Source organism: Nuphar pumila, chromosome 10 (genome assembly GCF_984573655.1).
Source record: "Nuphar pumila chromosome 10, dmNupPumi1.hap1.1, whole genome shotgun sequence".
In the NCBI taxonomy this organism is placed as follows: domain Eukaryota; kingdom Viridiplantae; phylum Streptophyta; class Magnoliopsida; order Nymphaeales; family Nymphaeaceae; genus Nuphar; species Nuphar pumila.
The window spans coordinates 97,683,580-97,699,788 of record NC_143258.1 but is presented as its reverse complement, the minus strand read 5'-3'; the positions used below and the strand labels follow the sequence as shown (position 1 = coordinate 97,699,788).

The following is a 16,209-nucleotide window of genomic DNA, read 5'->3' as shown; positions in this document are numbered from 1 at the left end:
TCATCGTTTTCTCCCCTCATTTACTTGTCTTGGGAACCCGTTTACATTAAGGCTATTTGCAATTTTCTATGCAAACTCTTTGGGTTCCTCTCCCATTTATTTCTTTTCCTTGAAAATGTAATAGTCTTTTAGTTTTTCTATGGTAGGAATTTATTATGTAATTAAATTCTGATTGGGCTTGAATGCTATATATATAGCAGTCATGTATCCTCATTTTGACAAGTCATTGGATTGTTTTGAAGTCATTTGTAGTCTTCTCCTTTTCTAGCACCATTTCTGTGTGTTTTCACTCTAGAGAACAATCTTCTTCTCTAGTTTGCTGTTTTATTTCCAACAAGTGCTCGCCACCTAAAACAAACTGCATCTAAATGACAACACACCACGGACGATAATATCCAGAACAGGTCAGGTCCAACACTAACAATTTTTCAATTCCAAGCATACGTTATTGAACCTCGAACAGATTGCTGGACACTTATTTTATGTTTGTCACACACCAGACAAAAACACACACATAGTTGTAGGCTTAGCATACAAGAGTTAAAATCAGATTCTTTGTTTCTTTACGAAATATCACTGGAGGCACAGTATTTTTTTTCGGTTTCTAATTCTTGGGTGGGTGACCGCCCACCCATGCCCACCCCTGGGCTTGACCCGAGTTTTGATTAAGATCCCTAATTTTTCAATGAAAAAATGATAAAAAAAATGATTTTACCAAGGTATGGGTCTGGTTCATGTAATCCTTATAGGATCCGGGTTTGGTTTCTCTTATAGTGAATCCAATTAGATACGGATCCGAACCTGGTACCATCATCTCAAATGAGGTTTGGGTTTGGTTTCACCTGGATCCCAACCAAATCCTCAAACCTGTCATTTTAAGTCTAAAATTGGATATTTCTCTTATTAGGTGCATTTTGACCATCAAACGACATTTTAAGTTTTTGCAACAAGATATTAGATTTTCAAAACCACAAAAATCAATTTAATCGGATATTAAGATGAAAAGCTATGACCAAAACAAATTAAGCTATCCGCAAGCCCACTTAATGACAACCTTGGTTTTTTAACAATAAACTAACTAGTAATTAAGTCTGTTAATCTATCATTAGAGAATGTTTTCATGTTATTAATAATTTTATCTTGTTAATGATTTCTTTCTATTTTTGGACCTAAAGGCATTAGAAATGAGAATTTGCATGAACCATATTTAAAAAACAAAAAATGATCGTATTGTCCTTGAAAAATGGTGTTTCCCTAATATCTAACAATTTGACAAAATCACTGGCATATCCAAAATTTTGATTCTCGGCCCTTTTTAGGATATTTTTACCCCTCGCAAATATAGCATGACCTTCGCAACTATTGAGAATGTCTCCGAAATGTGGGAACTTCCATAAAAAAAACTGTCCAGGCAGGAGAACATTCACAAATACAGTATTATATTTGCAACTCATGGTTCTGAATGTCCTCAAAACGTGTGAATCTCCTTTTATTAAGTACTCTTACATTTGTGAATGTTCTCACACATTTGTGAATGTTCTCCTTTCTGTGCTCCTTAGCAACTCATGGTTGTAAATGTCTCCATTTTATCTATGGAGGCCTGCACTAGGGTCGGCTGGGTTAGTGCAAACAGATTGGATTTAGGCTGGATCCAAGTACATGTAACTCCAAATTCATACTTCTTGATTATCATCAAAATCCAACACAATGAATATGATCAGATTTGAAAGGTCAACTCAGAATCCAATCCAATATTATTACACAATAAACCGAATCTGAATCCGATATTGAATCCAAAAATCTGGATCAGAGTGAGAAAATGACAGGATAAACCAAATCTGACCATTTGGGTTCGGATTTTTATTGGATCTTCACTATAATCATGCTTTGTTATATCCATATTTGCAAATAAAGTATGGCAAACAAATTGATTCGATACTCATTTATCTGAGTTTTTTACAGAATGAGAAAAATGTCTCGTGTCAACAAATTTAATTAGGGGATATATACATTTTCTCATGTAACAACAAACTTTTTTTTAAGGTCCAAAACCTGTATATATATGAGAGGTTTTGGACAAAGAGGATGAAAATGGGGACATTTTTTATACAAAATTACTAACATATAGGCTTCTTATAGGATAATATTTCAAAATCTCATTGGTTAAGCAAGAATCTTGCAGTTATAAAGTTAAGGTGATCAAGAATCACCCTACGCAAGCACAATAGAATCTACATTGCTAAACAAGTACAAAATCAAAGCATAATATTTGCTTGAGACACTCTTCTGCAATTACCATTTGCTGTGAGCATAATACAGCATGCAGAACAGAAACTCTCTTTACTACAGTTCACAGCCATGCCTAGCCATAGGGATGGCAGTGGACTAGGAGAAAATGGGGTCCCGCCCTGCCTTGCCCCGTTTGGACTAGGGATAGAGGACATGAAACGAGGATGGAGGCAGGAAGCAGATCAGGTCATGCTGAACATGAGCGTTTTTGCTCATGCCGACATCATGGCCGTCTGTTTGCATTTTGGATGAATGCCACGTGGTTTTGTTGACTTTTGAGCTTTTTAAAATGCAAATCGGATGGCCACGATGTCGGCATGAGAAAAAACGCTCATGTTCAGCATGACCTGATCCGCTTCCATGGAGGCAGGGATGGAGATTAAAATCAAAACCCGTGCAGGGATGGACTTACGCTCCCCCCCCCTCTGGTCCACTGCCATCCATACCCAGCCACACCACATCTCCCCAACCAACATAAGTCATGGGTGAGGCCCATGAGTCTCACCCAATGTTGAAAGTATCACCTGTATCGGTATCATCCCTGAATTGTTTGGCAACCGACTCAGCTGTATCATCCTATACCGATACTCAAGTGAATCGTTGTGCATCGGACCAAAATAATAAACAATTATTATGTATCAATCATAACATGACACATGTTAAAACTATTAAAATAAATTTAAAATAATATTAAAATTTATTTTTTAGTATTTTTATATTTATTAAAAATAATAGATTCAAGCTTGAAGCATATTAATTTTCTGCCTATACGATGTGTATCGGGCGATACAGGCCGATGCACACCGATACTGACAACATTGGTCTAGCTCATGAAAATAGAAAGGATAACAGATTCAATATAGAAAATATATATTTTAAGGGTAATATATAGTAAATATATATTCTATGTATAAATAACATGAAATTTTTTTACAAGAGCCATCTTGTGTTTGGCTGGCCTCATTCCGGGTCAAGATGAGCTTGAGCTCTGTTCCCTGGTAAATGAACAAAGCCTGAACATGCCCTGTTCGGTTCATTCGGGTCCTTTACCTGCCCTTGCCCTAGGTGACACTTGAAAGGTATATCATTCTTCAACAAGCTGTTCATATAGGGCCGCCCGCTTGGTCAGCGGGGTGGTTGTGACGGTGCTGAGATGATAAAACTGGATCAAACCCCATTGACACACGGGTGTCTGTAGTTTTCAGAGGTGGGCCAAGTAAGGCAGGTTGGTCATGGGGTCTCACTAGGGGTGGCAAAATCTGACACGACCCGCCAACCCGCTTCATAGCAGGGTTTGGGTTTGTCTTAAACGGGTTCGTGTCGTAAACGGGTTGACCCGCCTAACCCGTTTATTAAATGTGTCGGGTTCGTGTTAGGGGTATGCCAACCTGGCTGACCCGTTTAATAAACGGGTTAGGCGGGCGGATCAACTCGTTTACCCGAACCCGCCAATCCATTTACTCAACCCCGACCCGCCAACCCGCCTGCCAACCCGTTTACCCGACCCGTTTATTAAACGGGTTAGCCGTGTTGTGTGTGGTTAACCGTTTAATCAATGGGTTGGGTTCGTGTTTGCCACAGCCGATTCGCTTAATAAACGGGTTGGGTTCGTGTTGAGGTATGCTGACCCGCCAACCCGACCCGATTGCCACCCCTAGGTCTCAGCCGGGGTTTTACTTGCTTTGGTGAGGGTTCCTCGTCATTAAAAAACAAATTATATAATAAAAAGAAAATGAACATTCATATTAAAAAAAATTGAACACCAAAATAAGGTATTGAGCCTGTATTAGCAAAACTTTACAAAAGATGGATAAAATGAATTTGGACTTGCTCATCCAACCTTTAGAAGTGCACTTTCCATGCCTTCGGTCTCATGTCAGGATGTAAATGGGTTGGATATATCCAACCTAAGCCCATGTCCCAAACATATTAGACCTGACTTGACCTGATTTTGATTTAACCTGAACAGATGTCCAACTTGACCTGAGTGATTTTGATAGAACCATGTGTTAGAATGCAGTCTGAAATATTGACCCATTTGAAAAGACAAGTCATGTTTTTTGTATAGAAAATACAAACACTAACCGGTTTGGACCTGAGCTGTTTTTATGCCTGATCCAAAGGTTTTATGCATTTTATAACCAAACTGAAGTGAACCTTGATCCAAACTGTTCTATACAAATTATATCCAAACTGAGAATTCAACTCAAATAAAAATATCTATGGATAAACCCCTTGATTCAAGAACGATTACCAATTAAAAATAAGATTAAGTTTTGATTGAAAATAGGTAAGTTTCTTTCATGTCAGACAATAATAACTAGATTTGTGAGGATTATGACTCTTTTGGAGTATATATATATACTAAAGACAAAAGCAAGATTGGCCCGTTCTATTGATTAACTCTTAACCCATCTGTTCCCAAACTCATTTCATACCCAACCATATCCAAACCCAAACTCGTTCCTACGGTGACCCATCACCCAACCAATCCTAATCCTCAAACTATTGTAAAACCCGTTATAATAAATTTTCCCCTAAAAAAAACCGTTATAATAAATTTAAACATCACTAGCATTAATAAAAACATGATTAATCAAAGTTTTTTTTATAATAACTAGTATAATAATAGACTCACCCACAAAAGCTCCACAAGTACAGTTGAAGGACATCAAGAGTTCAATACCGAGGTGCACATCTCTTCTCACAAAGCTGAAGCAATAGAGGGACCTTTCTAGCAGAGGGAGGGGGGTGGTACTAAGGGTGTCAATGGGTCAGGTTTGACCCGTACCAAAGCCTATAGGTTTAGGGTTTGGTGATAACGAAGGAGGTCTGATTAATATATGAAGCCAGATATGATTTATATGGAATTTCATACCAGACCCGGGCCCTACCCAAGTTCCCAATAAAATCCACAAATTTTCAATAAAAAATTAAAAATATACATTTTATGGATCTGATTATTAGACATTTTTAAAAGATGGTCTGTTTAAGGCCCATCCCAAATTATACCTAAACATGTTAACCTATACGGTCCACAATTTTGGTCCGACCTGAAACAAGATCTAGATCGTAGTCAAATTGGGTTGGGTTTGGGTTTAAGTTTTTAACCTGATGCAAAACAGGTCTATCTCTTGAAGATTCGTCCCATTTATACTGGACTTGAATTATACCCAAGTCATTATTAATCCATACAAGTCTACAATTTAGGTAAGACCCAGATCCAATCCCAAAACGAATCAAATTAGGTGGGGTTCAAGTCTAATTTTTATGCCCAATAATAAATGGGTCTGGCAAAAGAGTGCATTTTGTTAATGATATAGATTTATGTTCTTTTTTTGTCATAAAAAGAAACATTATTACAATTAACGGTATTCATCATATCTGAAAAAATAAAAAGTGCCACACTTTGAAGTTTGAATTACCATTTAAAATTTCTAACCCGTCTCTTTTGGTACTTTCCCGGATGAACAAGATAAAAATATGTGAAAATGGAGACGCGGGGAATCGAACCCCGTGCCTCTCGCATGCGAAGCGAGCGCTCTACCATATGAGCTACGTCCCCGTTGTTGATGCTCTTAGCTTTTAATTAAATGGTGAACTCGGCTAAAACTGTCCAATCTGAGATCCCCCCAAGAGAGAGAGAGAGAGAGGGTTACTGTCCATTGTCCAGTTCTAAAGATCATGCTCAAGGCAGTGATCCACATCTGAATTTTGGTGTCAGACCCCAACCTAAGAAGCAATGGGTCGATATGCCTGTCAGGCAACATTAATTTAGTGTATTCCCAAGCTTGGATAGGTCCATTGAGCCCAAAATTTTATGCTAAAACACATCCTACAGTCTCTTAAACCATTCTGGCTAAGGAAAGAAAAACTTTGAGTGTTTGATTAATCTGAACTGGCAAATGTATCCATTATAGTTTATTTAACAGAAATCCTATATTTGATTATTCAATTTTCATCTGTAGATATATTTTTAAAATCACAAAAAACAACGCTTCATATTGCACTAAAACTTGATAAAATAAAAGTCAAAATTTTTCATTAATGCGATTTAATGCAAAGCATAGCTTTTAGTAAATAAGCAATGATGAACACACAGCTGCAAGTTTAGATTAAGCAAAAAAACCTTTCAACTATGTTTTCTAAAAGTGTCTGCAACATTTTAGGATATAAAACTATTTAGGCGCTACTGATTATCATGTGTGTGTTTGTGTAGCTCTTAAACAATCTTATCTCCTAGATCATTTAAAATAGCTTGGGAAAAGCTATGGATGCATGTTTGAACAGTTTGAACATATAGATATAATGTACATAATTTGCTTAGCCAAAACATGTTTTGTATGCAGCATTTTTTATATTTAGATGTGTTTTCAGAGCCCTCATATTGCACTAAAACTTGATGATAAGAAAAATTATATTTTTTAGTTAATTTGATTCACCACCTTTAGTAAATAATTAATGATAAACACATTTGCAGGTTAAGCAAAAAATGCCTTTAGTGGTGTATTTTTTGAGTGTTTAGAATGTTTAGGAGATCAAAGTTGTTGAGGAGAATTTTTAAAAAATTATGAAAAAACGTAAGGATGTTTGAAACTATTGAATACAAATAACCTTTCTTTTCATTTTTTTTCGTAAACCAGGTCCTGCAGATTGTGGATCACTATTTAAAAAATAAAAATAAATTTTCAAAACAGTTTTTTCTAAAAATGGATCCAGGTTTATTCAAATAAGACAAGGTCTCCATTCTTCAAGAAAACATGTCTTTTCTCCTCCGTTGATCAGAGGTGCAACTTTTCATCTTTCAATTTCTTCACGTGCAATTCAACGTATCTCTACCTGATCTCCTAAAAAAAAGTGAGGTTACTGCTGTGGGGCACCATCAACACTTGAAAATCCCAAGAAACCAACAAGGATGTGAAAATTAGAGAAAACACATTCTAATAAAAATAAAACAAAATAAATATGAAAAGTGACTTATCACGAACTTAAGGAGCCCTCTTAATACTAGTTGATGAGCGCAGAATTCAGCAGCACCTCCGCAAGGCACAGGCTAAGGGAGGCTCGGGTCCAATAGAGTAAACCCTAGGGCTGAATCTAAAACTAAGTTAGGCTTGCTTATTCTGTAGAGTAGGAGCACCTAGGCTAAGGTAGACTCTCAGTGCAGTAAGGATTCCTCACTCCAATTATAGATGCTGGGAGGGGGGTTGGTAAACGAACCAAGCAGCTCGTGACTAGAATAGGTTCTGCTTAGGGATGGCAGTGGACCAGGGGAAAGCGGGGCCCTGCCTCGCCCCATTTGGACTGAGGATGAAGGGCATGAAATGGGGATGAAGGTTAAAATCCATCCCCATGCAGGGATGGACTTACGCTTTTCCCCACCCCGCCCCGTCCCCATCACGATCCCCGCCTTGCCCCACCAGTCCCATCCCCAATCCTTCTAAAGGATGGCAATAGACCGAGGGGAAACGGGGCCCCGCCCTGCCTCATCCTGTTTGGACCGGAGATGAAGGACATGAAACGGAGATGGAGGCGGCGGTGGAGGTTCGAATTTTGAGACGGTGCGGGGGTGGAGACTTTGTCCTCTGCCTCCGCCCCCGCCCCACTCCATTGCCATCCCTAGTTCTGCTAGGGGCACAGTTCTCATTTTAGCAGCTGTCTAGTGGCCAAGGCCCCCTCCACTTCACCAAACCCCTTGGGGCCTAGTTTGAATAAGGGTTTAATATACGAAAAAAGGAAATGATAGTTTTTGGAGATTAATGAAAGCAACCAGGAGAAAGAACACCCTATTTTCGACAGCAAATTTTTAAATGTTCAGTTTTCATAAGATTGGTAATTGTTGGATGGGTTGGAGGAAGAGATATCTCCTCTGCTAATTTTGTATATATTATGGACAAGGGCAAGACCAACAAAATGGGTGTTACCGTGGTGGGTGAGTCTTTAGTCTCTTTAAAAAGTGTCCGGGGTTCAAATCCCACCATTTACGTTTTTTCCTTTCTATCTTCTTTTCAAATATATATAAATAAGCTCAAATACCATGCTAGCCTGATTTGTTATTTCATCTTCAGGAAGCAAGGAACGTGCAAGGCATATGTTCTCAAATGGGGGCAAGGAAATTTACCAACTACAGGTTTTACAGAACGATATTAGACTCCACCTCTAAGGTTTCTGAACTTGCAGTTGCAGGGGCCATCACTGCGCTTACCTTCAAATTTGAGGTGGTTGAAATTTTTTTATTTTTTTTTTGAAAGGCAAGCTGGGGTTAGGCAAACCCATACCAATTATACAAAGATACTATTGGGATTTGAACTTGCAACATCCCAACCCAAGGTGACGTGCACTAACTGCTCCTACCAGACAAGTGGAGGCCCCGTTGGTGAGGTGGTTGAAATTGACATACTGTTATTTTGACACTCTGCCATATGACTAATCTTGAGGATGTTGTGGTGCTTGATCTATCATACACCAAGATGTAGGTAGCTCTTGACTTGCAATGCTCATTGGCAGATAAGGTGCGCTGTAGGAAGCAACACTCTCTCAGAGACCTTTTTCTCATATTTTTTCCTAATCAAAGGCTGCGGTCAAAGGGGGTGTGCCCGGTTTACACCCCTTGGGGGATGGTTTCCCCGTCCTAATTGTGAAAAAAAAGTAGAAATATGTAACTTCTCATCAGCAGGTGTTTGGGAAATTGAAAGTTCTGGATATTCGAGGCTGCGGATTAACTGCGACACTGGATTTTTGCAAACATGCCTTGCTTAGAGAAACTGATTAGATGATTGTGATGAATTGCTTGGAATTTCATGAATCCATTGGGCTTCTCAAGAGCTTAGTTTTCTCGAGTGTGAAAAAGTGTTCCTCACTCGGAGAGCTGCTTGATGAGATGTGAGTTGAATTCTCTTAGTGCAGGTTTGGAAGCCAGAAATAGATGTAGGAAAAGTGATGCAATCTGACCTTTCTAAACCAGAGACTTTTGCTGAAAGAGTTTTTCTAAAAAGTACACTTTTTTTTATAACAAACATTCTTCCATGAAGGGTGGTGGAGGAATGTTTGCTACCAATAATTAAGATAATTTACTTTTACACTCCCCACCACCCATCTTACCACATCTCACCACCACCCTCTTCCTCCTCTCATTTTTTTTCACTTTGTTTTTCTCATGCTACACAAACAGGTGAAAAACTTTCGATGAGCCAAGCTTTCCCCGTGGGCAAGCATCTTTTAAACATTTTTCAGGTTAAGGGCGAGGGATGCCATTAAGGTTATTAGGTTAAAAAAAACGAAACCAATCTCTCTATCTACGGCACCGCTGCTGGCATGATGCAGCCACAGTTTCTTTTCTTTGTTTTTGTTAACCAGGTAAACGGCCTAACTTAATTTGTTTGCAAGCATAAAAAATTTACAGATGAACGGTCATTAACGTCGAATGACCGAATGACCTTCCGGTCATTGAACGAATGACCTGATATGTATATTGAAGCTTGGGATCTTTCAGAAAGATCATTTTAACAGAGACACCTATAGAACGCAGGAATTGTGAGTCCAGGCCACCTTCTTCCGTGTTTCTCTCAGATGAGCAAATTAGAGACGCTTGCTTCATTGAGAAGTCTGGATTTAAGCCTCAACGAACTTGACAGCCTGCCCTCGATTATTAATATATAACCTTTCCAAACTCACGGAAACGGATCCCATCGTTTGAAATAGGATGGGTTCCATCATACATTCAATCCTAGCCATCCATGGCTAGGATTGAATGTATGATGAAACCCATCAAACATTGAATGGCTAGGATTGAATGTATGATGAAACCCATCCTATTTCAAATGATGGGATCCGTGTTCCAAACTCAAAAATCTCTCTCTAAATCGTTGCAAGAAGCTCAGGTCACTCCCCCCCCCCCAGCTTCCTTTATCCCTAGTCACGATCTTGACGCCTATGGCTGCAATATTTTGGAAATAGTTTCTGATGTTTCAAACTTGATAAATTTAAAGAGTTTGCTTCTAACAAGATGCCCTCAGCTCATTGATATTGGAGGACTTGAAATGCTTGCAGCTGTGTGGGTGCACAAGCCATACCAAGCCCTACGCCCAGGTGTGTTGCTGACTTGGCCTTGAAGACAATCCTAGACCTCCTGGTGGCCCAGATATTCGAGCCGACTTCTTGGGTGCAGCTGCTGCAGGCATGAGTAGGGCTAGGGCTTGTAAACGAACCCAGATTGGGCTGCTCGGGTTTGACTCGTTAAAGGTATACCCCAGCTTGAGCTCGGCTAGTGAGCTTGTCATGAGCTGAGCCGAGCTTTGTGAGCCGGTCACGAGCTGGCTCATTTTTCTTTAAAATTTTTAAAGTATGTTTTAAGCTTGATAATATATAAATATATATAATATGTATGAAATACATATAATATATATATAATAAATATATAAAATACACATAATATGTATATTATGTATAAAATATATAAAATGTGCCTATATGAGCCAAGTCGAGCCGAGCTTGCCATATTCATGCTCAGCTCATTTACCTAATCAAGATGGCTCGTAGCTTGGCTCGTTGAGCTCAATTTTTTAATCAAGCCGAGCTTCTCACAAGCCGTGCCTAGCCAAACAACGAGCTACTGGTCTCATTTTACAGCCCTAAGTAGGGCTGGGTTAGGGTTGAACCCGCATCCTCCCATATAACTAATAACCAGGTTCGGGTTTTGTTGGATCACCAAAATAAAATCTTAAACCTTGACACACACACACACACACACACACACACACACACACATATATATATATATATATTTATATATTACTCAGGTCAGGTACTCAGCAAAAAGTGACCCAAACCTAGTCCGTATAATTGCTCAGGGTAGAGTTTGGGTTGACCCAAATATTATTCGGGCCAGCACTTTCCATGCTCATACCCTGAAATTCGGGTCAGGTCGCGTGGGGTACTCAATACAAACCAGACCCATTGACAGCCCTAGGCATGAGACTCGCCGGTTGGCTTGAGTCTCACCAGCCTTGCAATCCTTGCTTGCATATACCCAGCCAAACATGCCCAATTAGTAGATCCAGCTGATTATTTTAGGGATATGTTAGAGTGGTTGCCAAAATTGGTAACAATAAAATGAAACTAGAGGTCCCTTATGCTCTTTGTGCTACCGTCATGGGGTGGCCTTGCAAACCAATGAAGTCTATGTTTACCAACAATAAATTGTGTTTGCAGCTAGAGACAAACAGCAACAGTCACCTTGCTATCTTGCTGCCAGCCTTGGTGACAAGCAATCTAGACGGCCCAAGCCAAGTCGCCCTTGGCTAACTCAGTGGTTGGCAACTATGGCAACCACAGTAGGAGGTATTGGCGTGCCGCAGGAACATGTTGGACATGGGGATGTCAATGAATTGAATTTTATCTGATATTCAGACTCCATTTAGTTGCATTTGGTAAGCCATAACCATATATGATTATGGTCCGATGCAGATATGGTTTTCATTTTTTGCTGTGAATCCAAAAAATATCCAAATTTGATGGAAATCTGAATCCGTTTAAGGTTAGATATGGTATGAGCTTTTCACCATCCGAATCCAAATCCATTTAGCCAACATCTGATTAGTTGAATATGGTATTGGTCACATTCAATCTGAATCCAAACAGTTTACATCCCCAGTTGGGACATGTCATCAAGTCAGTAGCCCCATCACATGAGTAATCAGTCTCTAGTTGGAACTGCTTTGGGAGCCATGCACTTCTCAAGGCAATCCGGGGTTTCATCCTTATGAAGATGGAAGAAACTATGGGTGAGTCCAATACCTCAAGGGAAGAGACAATAGATTGAAAGACCATGCCTTGAGGACAATGAGAGAGAGAGAGAGAGAGAAAATCTGTCCAATATATGATTAGAGTCATCCTAAAGTTAACTGGGCAGGTGATATAAGAGCGGAGTAAAAGATAAGGGTCCATTTGGTTTTATTTGTATTTTGAATATTTATTTGCTGTTTTGATATTTTTGTATTTTGGTTTATTGGTAACAAATATTGGATTTATTTATTAGATCTAATATCTGAATTTTATTAGATTAAGATAAGTTTTATCTTTTTTGAGGATTATAAAGGTAGGTAGTTTAGGAAAAATCTCATTTATTTATAGATGATGCATCTTAGTGCGTGGATGAACTGTTAAGTTGATTTGAGATAATGAATTCAGTTAGTTCCTTAAGTTCTTGTTATTTTTCTGTTTACTCTAGTTATTTCTTGTTTTTCTTAGATAATCACAGTTGGGCAGGATTTTGGTGTAAATCGAATCCTCCTATTTGCATCAGTAGGAAAGACTGGCATGACTTATTTTTTTTGTTCAAGATGTCCATATCCTTTCCTTTGAAGAGAAGGAAGTGTTTCTCTCTCTATCGCCATTCCTACCTAGCTCCATAGTGACAAACTTTAAAAAACAGAAAAATCTCGTTTTTCAAAAACTTGTGAGAATTTGAAATTTTTTCATAAATCTCGTATTTTTTTTGGGAAAATCTCGGCAATAAAAAATAATTTAAAAATATATATAATTTATTTTTATAAAAAATATAAATAAAATTTATTTAATAATAAAAATACATGTGTTTTTCATGATAAATAGCCATTTAAAGCATAAATATCATGTTTAAATCATGACATTTATGTTTTTTCCACAAATCTTGTGATATTTTGAAAATCTCGCTAGAAATTGCCGTTTTAAACTTTCAGGCAATTTCTCACAAGATTTTCATAAATCTCACGATATTTGTCACTATGCCTAGCTCCAGTTCTATCATTATTTCATGACATAAAATCCCAATTAAACTCCATATTAATTAAATCCAAAATTTTAACATGGCAATATAGCAAGTGATATTGTTAATAGGTTAGGCTAGAAAAATTATCTTAATCATTGGGTCCTTTCTCAATTTAGCAAATTGAATTTATCAAAGATCATTGAAAATGATATCCTATAAGCATGTGGTGGGTGGTGCATGAAGGATGTGTGCTCTTTTGTGAATGAGGTTGGGCTCACAATGAAAATGACATGCGTGAAACAATGTGACCAATAAAATATCACCTACTAAAAATTCTATGGGCCATCCATCAAATTTTAACCAGCATCTATCTCAAAGGTGAAGAACATTACATAAATTGTCCACCACAATCAACTGAGTCTCTTGTTTTCTCATAATTAAGTTAATTTTTTTTAGGAAGTACTTAGATATGTTTGCTAGTCCAAAAACTTGAAAAAAAACAACAGGATATTGCACCACCCACCACACTGTGATGCCATATCATATAATGACTTTTTAGAATTGTCAAGTTTATCCAAACTCTAAAGAACCCCAACTCCTTTTCCTATAATTTAATCTCTTTGTAAGACCCAAGGGGTTTGGCGCCGTTTGACGAACAATCTAGGTTCAAATCCCATGGGCGTCACCGGCCCCTTCATAAGCCGAAGCTTGGCGACTCCCTGGGGTTGAGGGGTAAGCCCTCAGAGTTTTATGCTGACATGAATAGAGACTGTAAGTAAGGCAGGCTGAGCCAGCGCGGCTAGGTCTGTGTGCCTGAAGAGGTTTTTTCAAGTAAAATAAAAATCTCTTTGTAATCTTAGATATAAAGACAAGTAGCAGATAGAACTCGATTGAAGCATGTACTTTTTAATAGATTGATTGTGATACACAAATTTTATTATCTTAATAATATTTCAATAAAATGCATTCTTAAATATTAAAATATCAAAAGTAAACTTTTATTTATTAAAAATTAAATAAATCAACTAACGATTCAGACCCACGTGGCAAATCCTTGTATCCACATATCCTTGTAACATAGATCCTACCATTTAGCATTTGAGATCTCTCCTTCTAGTGACGTTTAGCTTTGAGAGATGCCTGCGAAATCTGGGGCATCGCTCAAGCCCTACCTCACCATGCCCAATCAAGATCCTAGCTTCACTTAACTTACCCTAGTTTACCCTAACCCCCTCAGCCAAGTTATCTTGAGCCTAACCTAGCTCAGTTTATTTCCGAATCGAGTGCACCCCAACCTAGCCTAGCTAAAGCTTTTCCAGATCCGGTCCAGATTCCCTAGCTACCTGACCCTATAGCTTAATCAAAACTCTGCCTCAAGCCTCACGTAGACCTAGTCTAGTATAGCTACCCTATCCTAGCCCGAACTCTACCTGAGTCTAGCCTAGTCAACTCACAAACCAACTTTAAACCCTGCCCAGGTTTTAATTTAGATCTAATTCATTTCCAAGTGCAAGTTCGAACCCCATTAAACTCACTTTAGAATGAAGCCTACTTGAAGGTCCGTCAAGGAAGAAGATTTTTTAATTTTTAATCAGTAACAATATTTTTTGATATTTTAATATTTACATATACAATTCTTTTGAGATATTATTATAAATTATTAATAAATTCTAAAAATAATAAAGTAAATTTTGTACGTACGTGACATAGTATGTCCTGGGACATGCAGACAAAATGGCATGCCCCTGTGACGTAGTTTTCTTAGTAATTTCATGAGGAAATGCTCTCAATTGAAAATTGATTTTAATTAATTTATAGCTCCTTTATTTGCTTATTTTGCCATTTGATTATAATAAATCCTTTGACAATTTTAGGAAAACAGGTTGATAAAATGTTATTTAAAACTTTTGCCCCAAGTTTGAGAGACATAATAGATTTCTTCTCTTTCTATGCTAGAGGTCTACTCATCTTTGGGAAGCACTCTCTAGACTTACACCAACATAGGAACTTTTTTCATATCCATCGCTCTTCCCCTCCAGCCAAAGTCGGTGCCAGCTGTGGTCACAATGGTTTATGGTCCCCACTGCAATTCTCGATGAGAAGAGTTTTGGTCGGACCTTATCTTGGCAGATGTGTACGCCATTCTGCACATCAACCTTCCTAAGCTTCAGCGCAATCAGCCTTCATCGCCACCTCCTGAACCAGGGTGACGATCGTCGATCAACTGTATTTGTATTTTGCTTTTTTTTTTGGGCTTCTTAGCTTGTATTTTTCGGCAGGTTCAATGCTGGTTGAACCTGTTTTTCGCAATGTTGATGGCTATAGTTCGTCTCTCTCTATATATAGAGAGAGAGAGATATAGAGAGAGAGACTTGCTAAATGAAATGTGTTAAATGCATTTTTTTGTTCTTTTTTGCAGTTCTGACCACATAAATGTGTTGGGCATGGTTGATTTAGAAGGAATCCACACCTGGATAATGTGTTTTTTGACTAAAAAATATGATATTTAGAGCCTAAAAAATTTATAAAGATTTTGTACCGTTGATTGTTTGAACATTATAAAAACTCACCCATGTGTAGGAATCGATCACTTCAAGAATTAGTCCCCATAAAATCAATTTCATAGATCACATCTGTTTGGTCAGAATTTAAAAATAAAACAAAAAAACCCTAAAAACTCATTTACAAGGTACCCGTTATTCTATATATATTCACTATCAACTATGCATTTTCAAATGAATTTTATTGTATGAATTTGTCATGGCTTCTTTTATAGAAATCGTGTTTCGCATCTAGCAATTCCGATGCTAAAGTCATTTTATAACAATATCATTTTGGCGCAATTTTACCATCATTTTTCCTTGTAATTTTTAATATGTACTTTAACATGCTTTGGATCAACAAATTTAAATGTTTTTTTCTCTCGAAAAACATTTAAATTTGTTGTTGGAAAGCAAGTTCTATACTTACATGGTAAGTGAACCACAATAAATCCATTTATAATCATTGAAATTTTCACCAAGGACCTCTCTCTCTCTCTCTCTCTATATATATATATATATATAAACACAGACCACTCACAGAGACAAGGGCGTGTACTCACACACGCACACAAACTCTCTCATACACAACTGAGTTTTTTTCCATTTTAGGCAATGCATAGGTGCACCTCA

The 16,209-nt window shown here is 37.9% G+C and overlaps 1 non-coding gene across 1 annotated transcript; it reads right to left on the bottom strand.

The window, feature by feature from the left end:
* Window positions 1-5,781: 5,781 nt before the first annotated feature.
* TRNAA-CGC (transfer RNA alanine (anticodon CGC)) lies at window positions 5,782-5,854 on the bottom strand. The gene has a single exon. It is a non-coding gene; the product is annotated as a tRNA-Ala (tRNA).
* Between the last annotated feature and the right edge of the window lie 10,355 nt (window positions 5,855-16,209).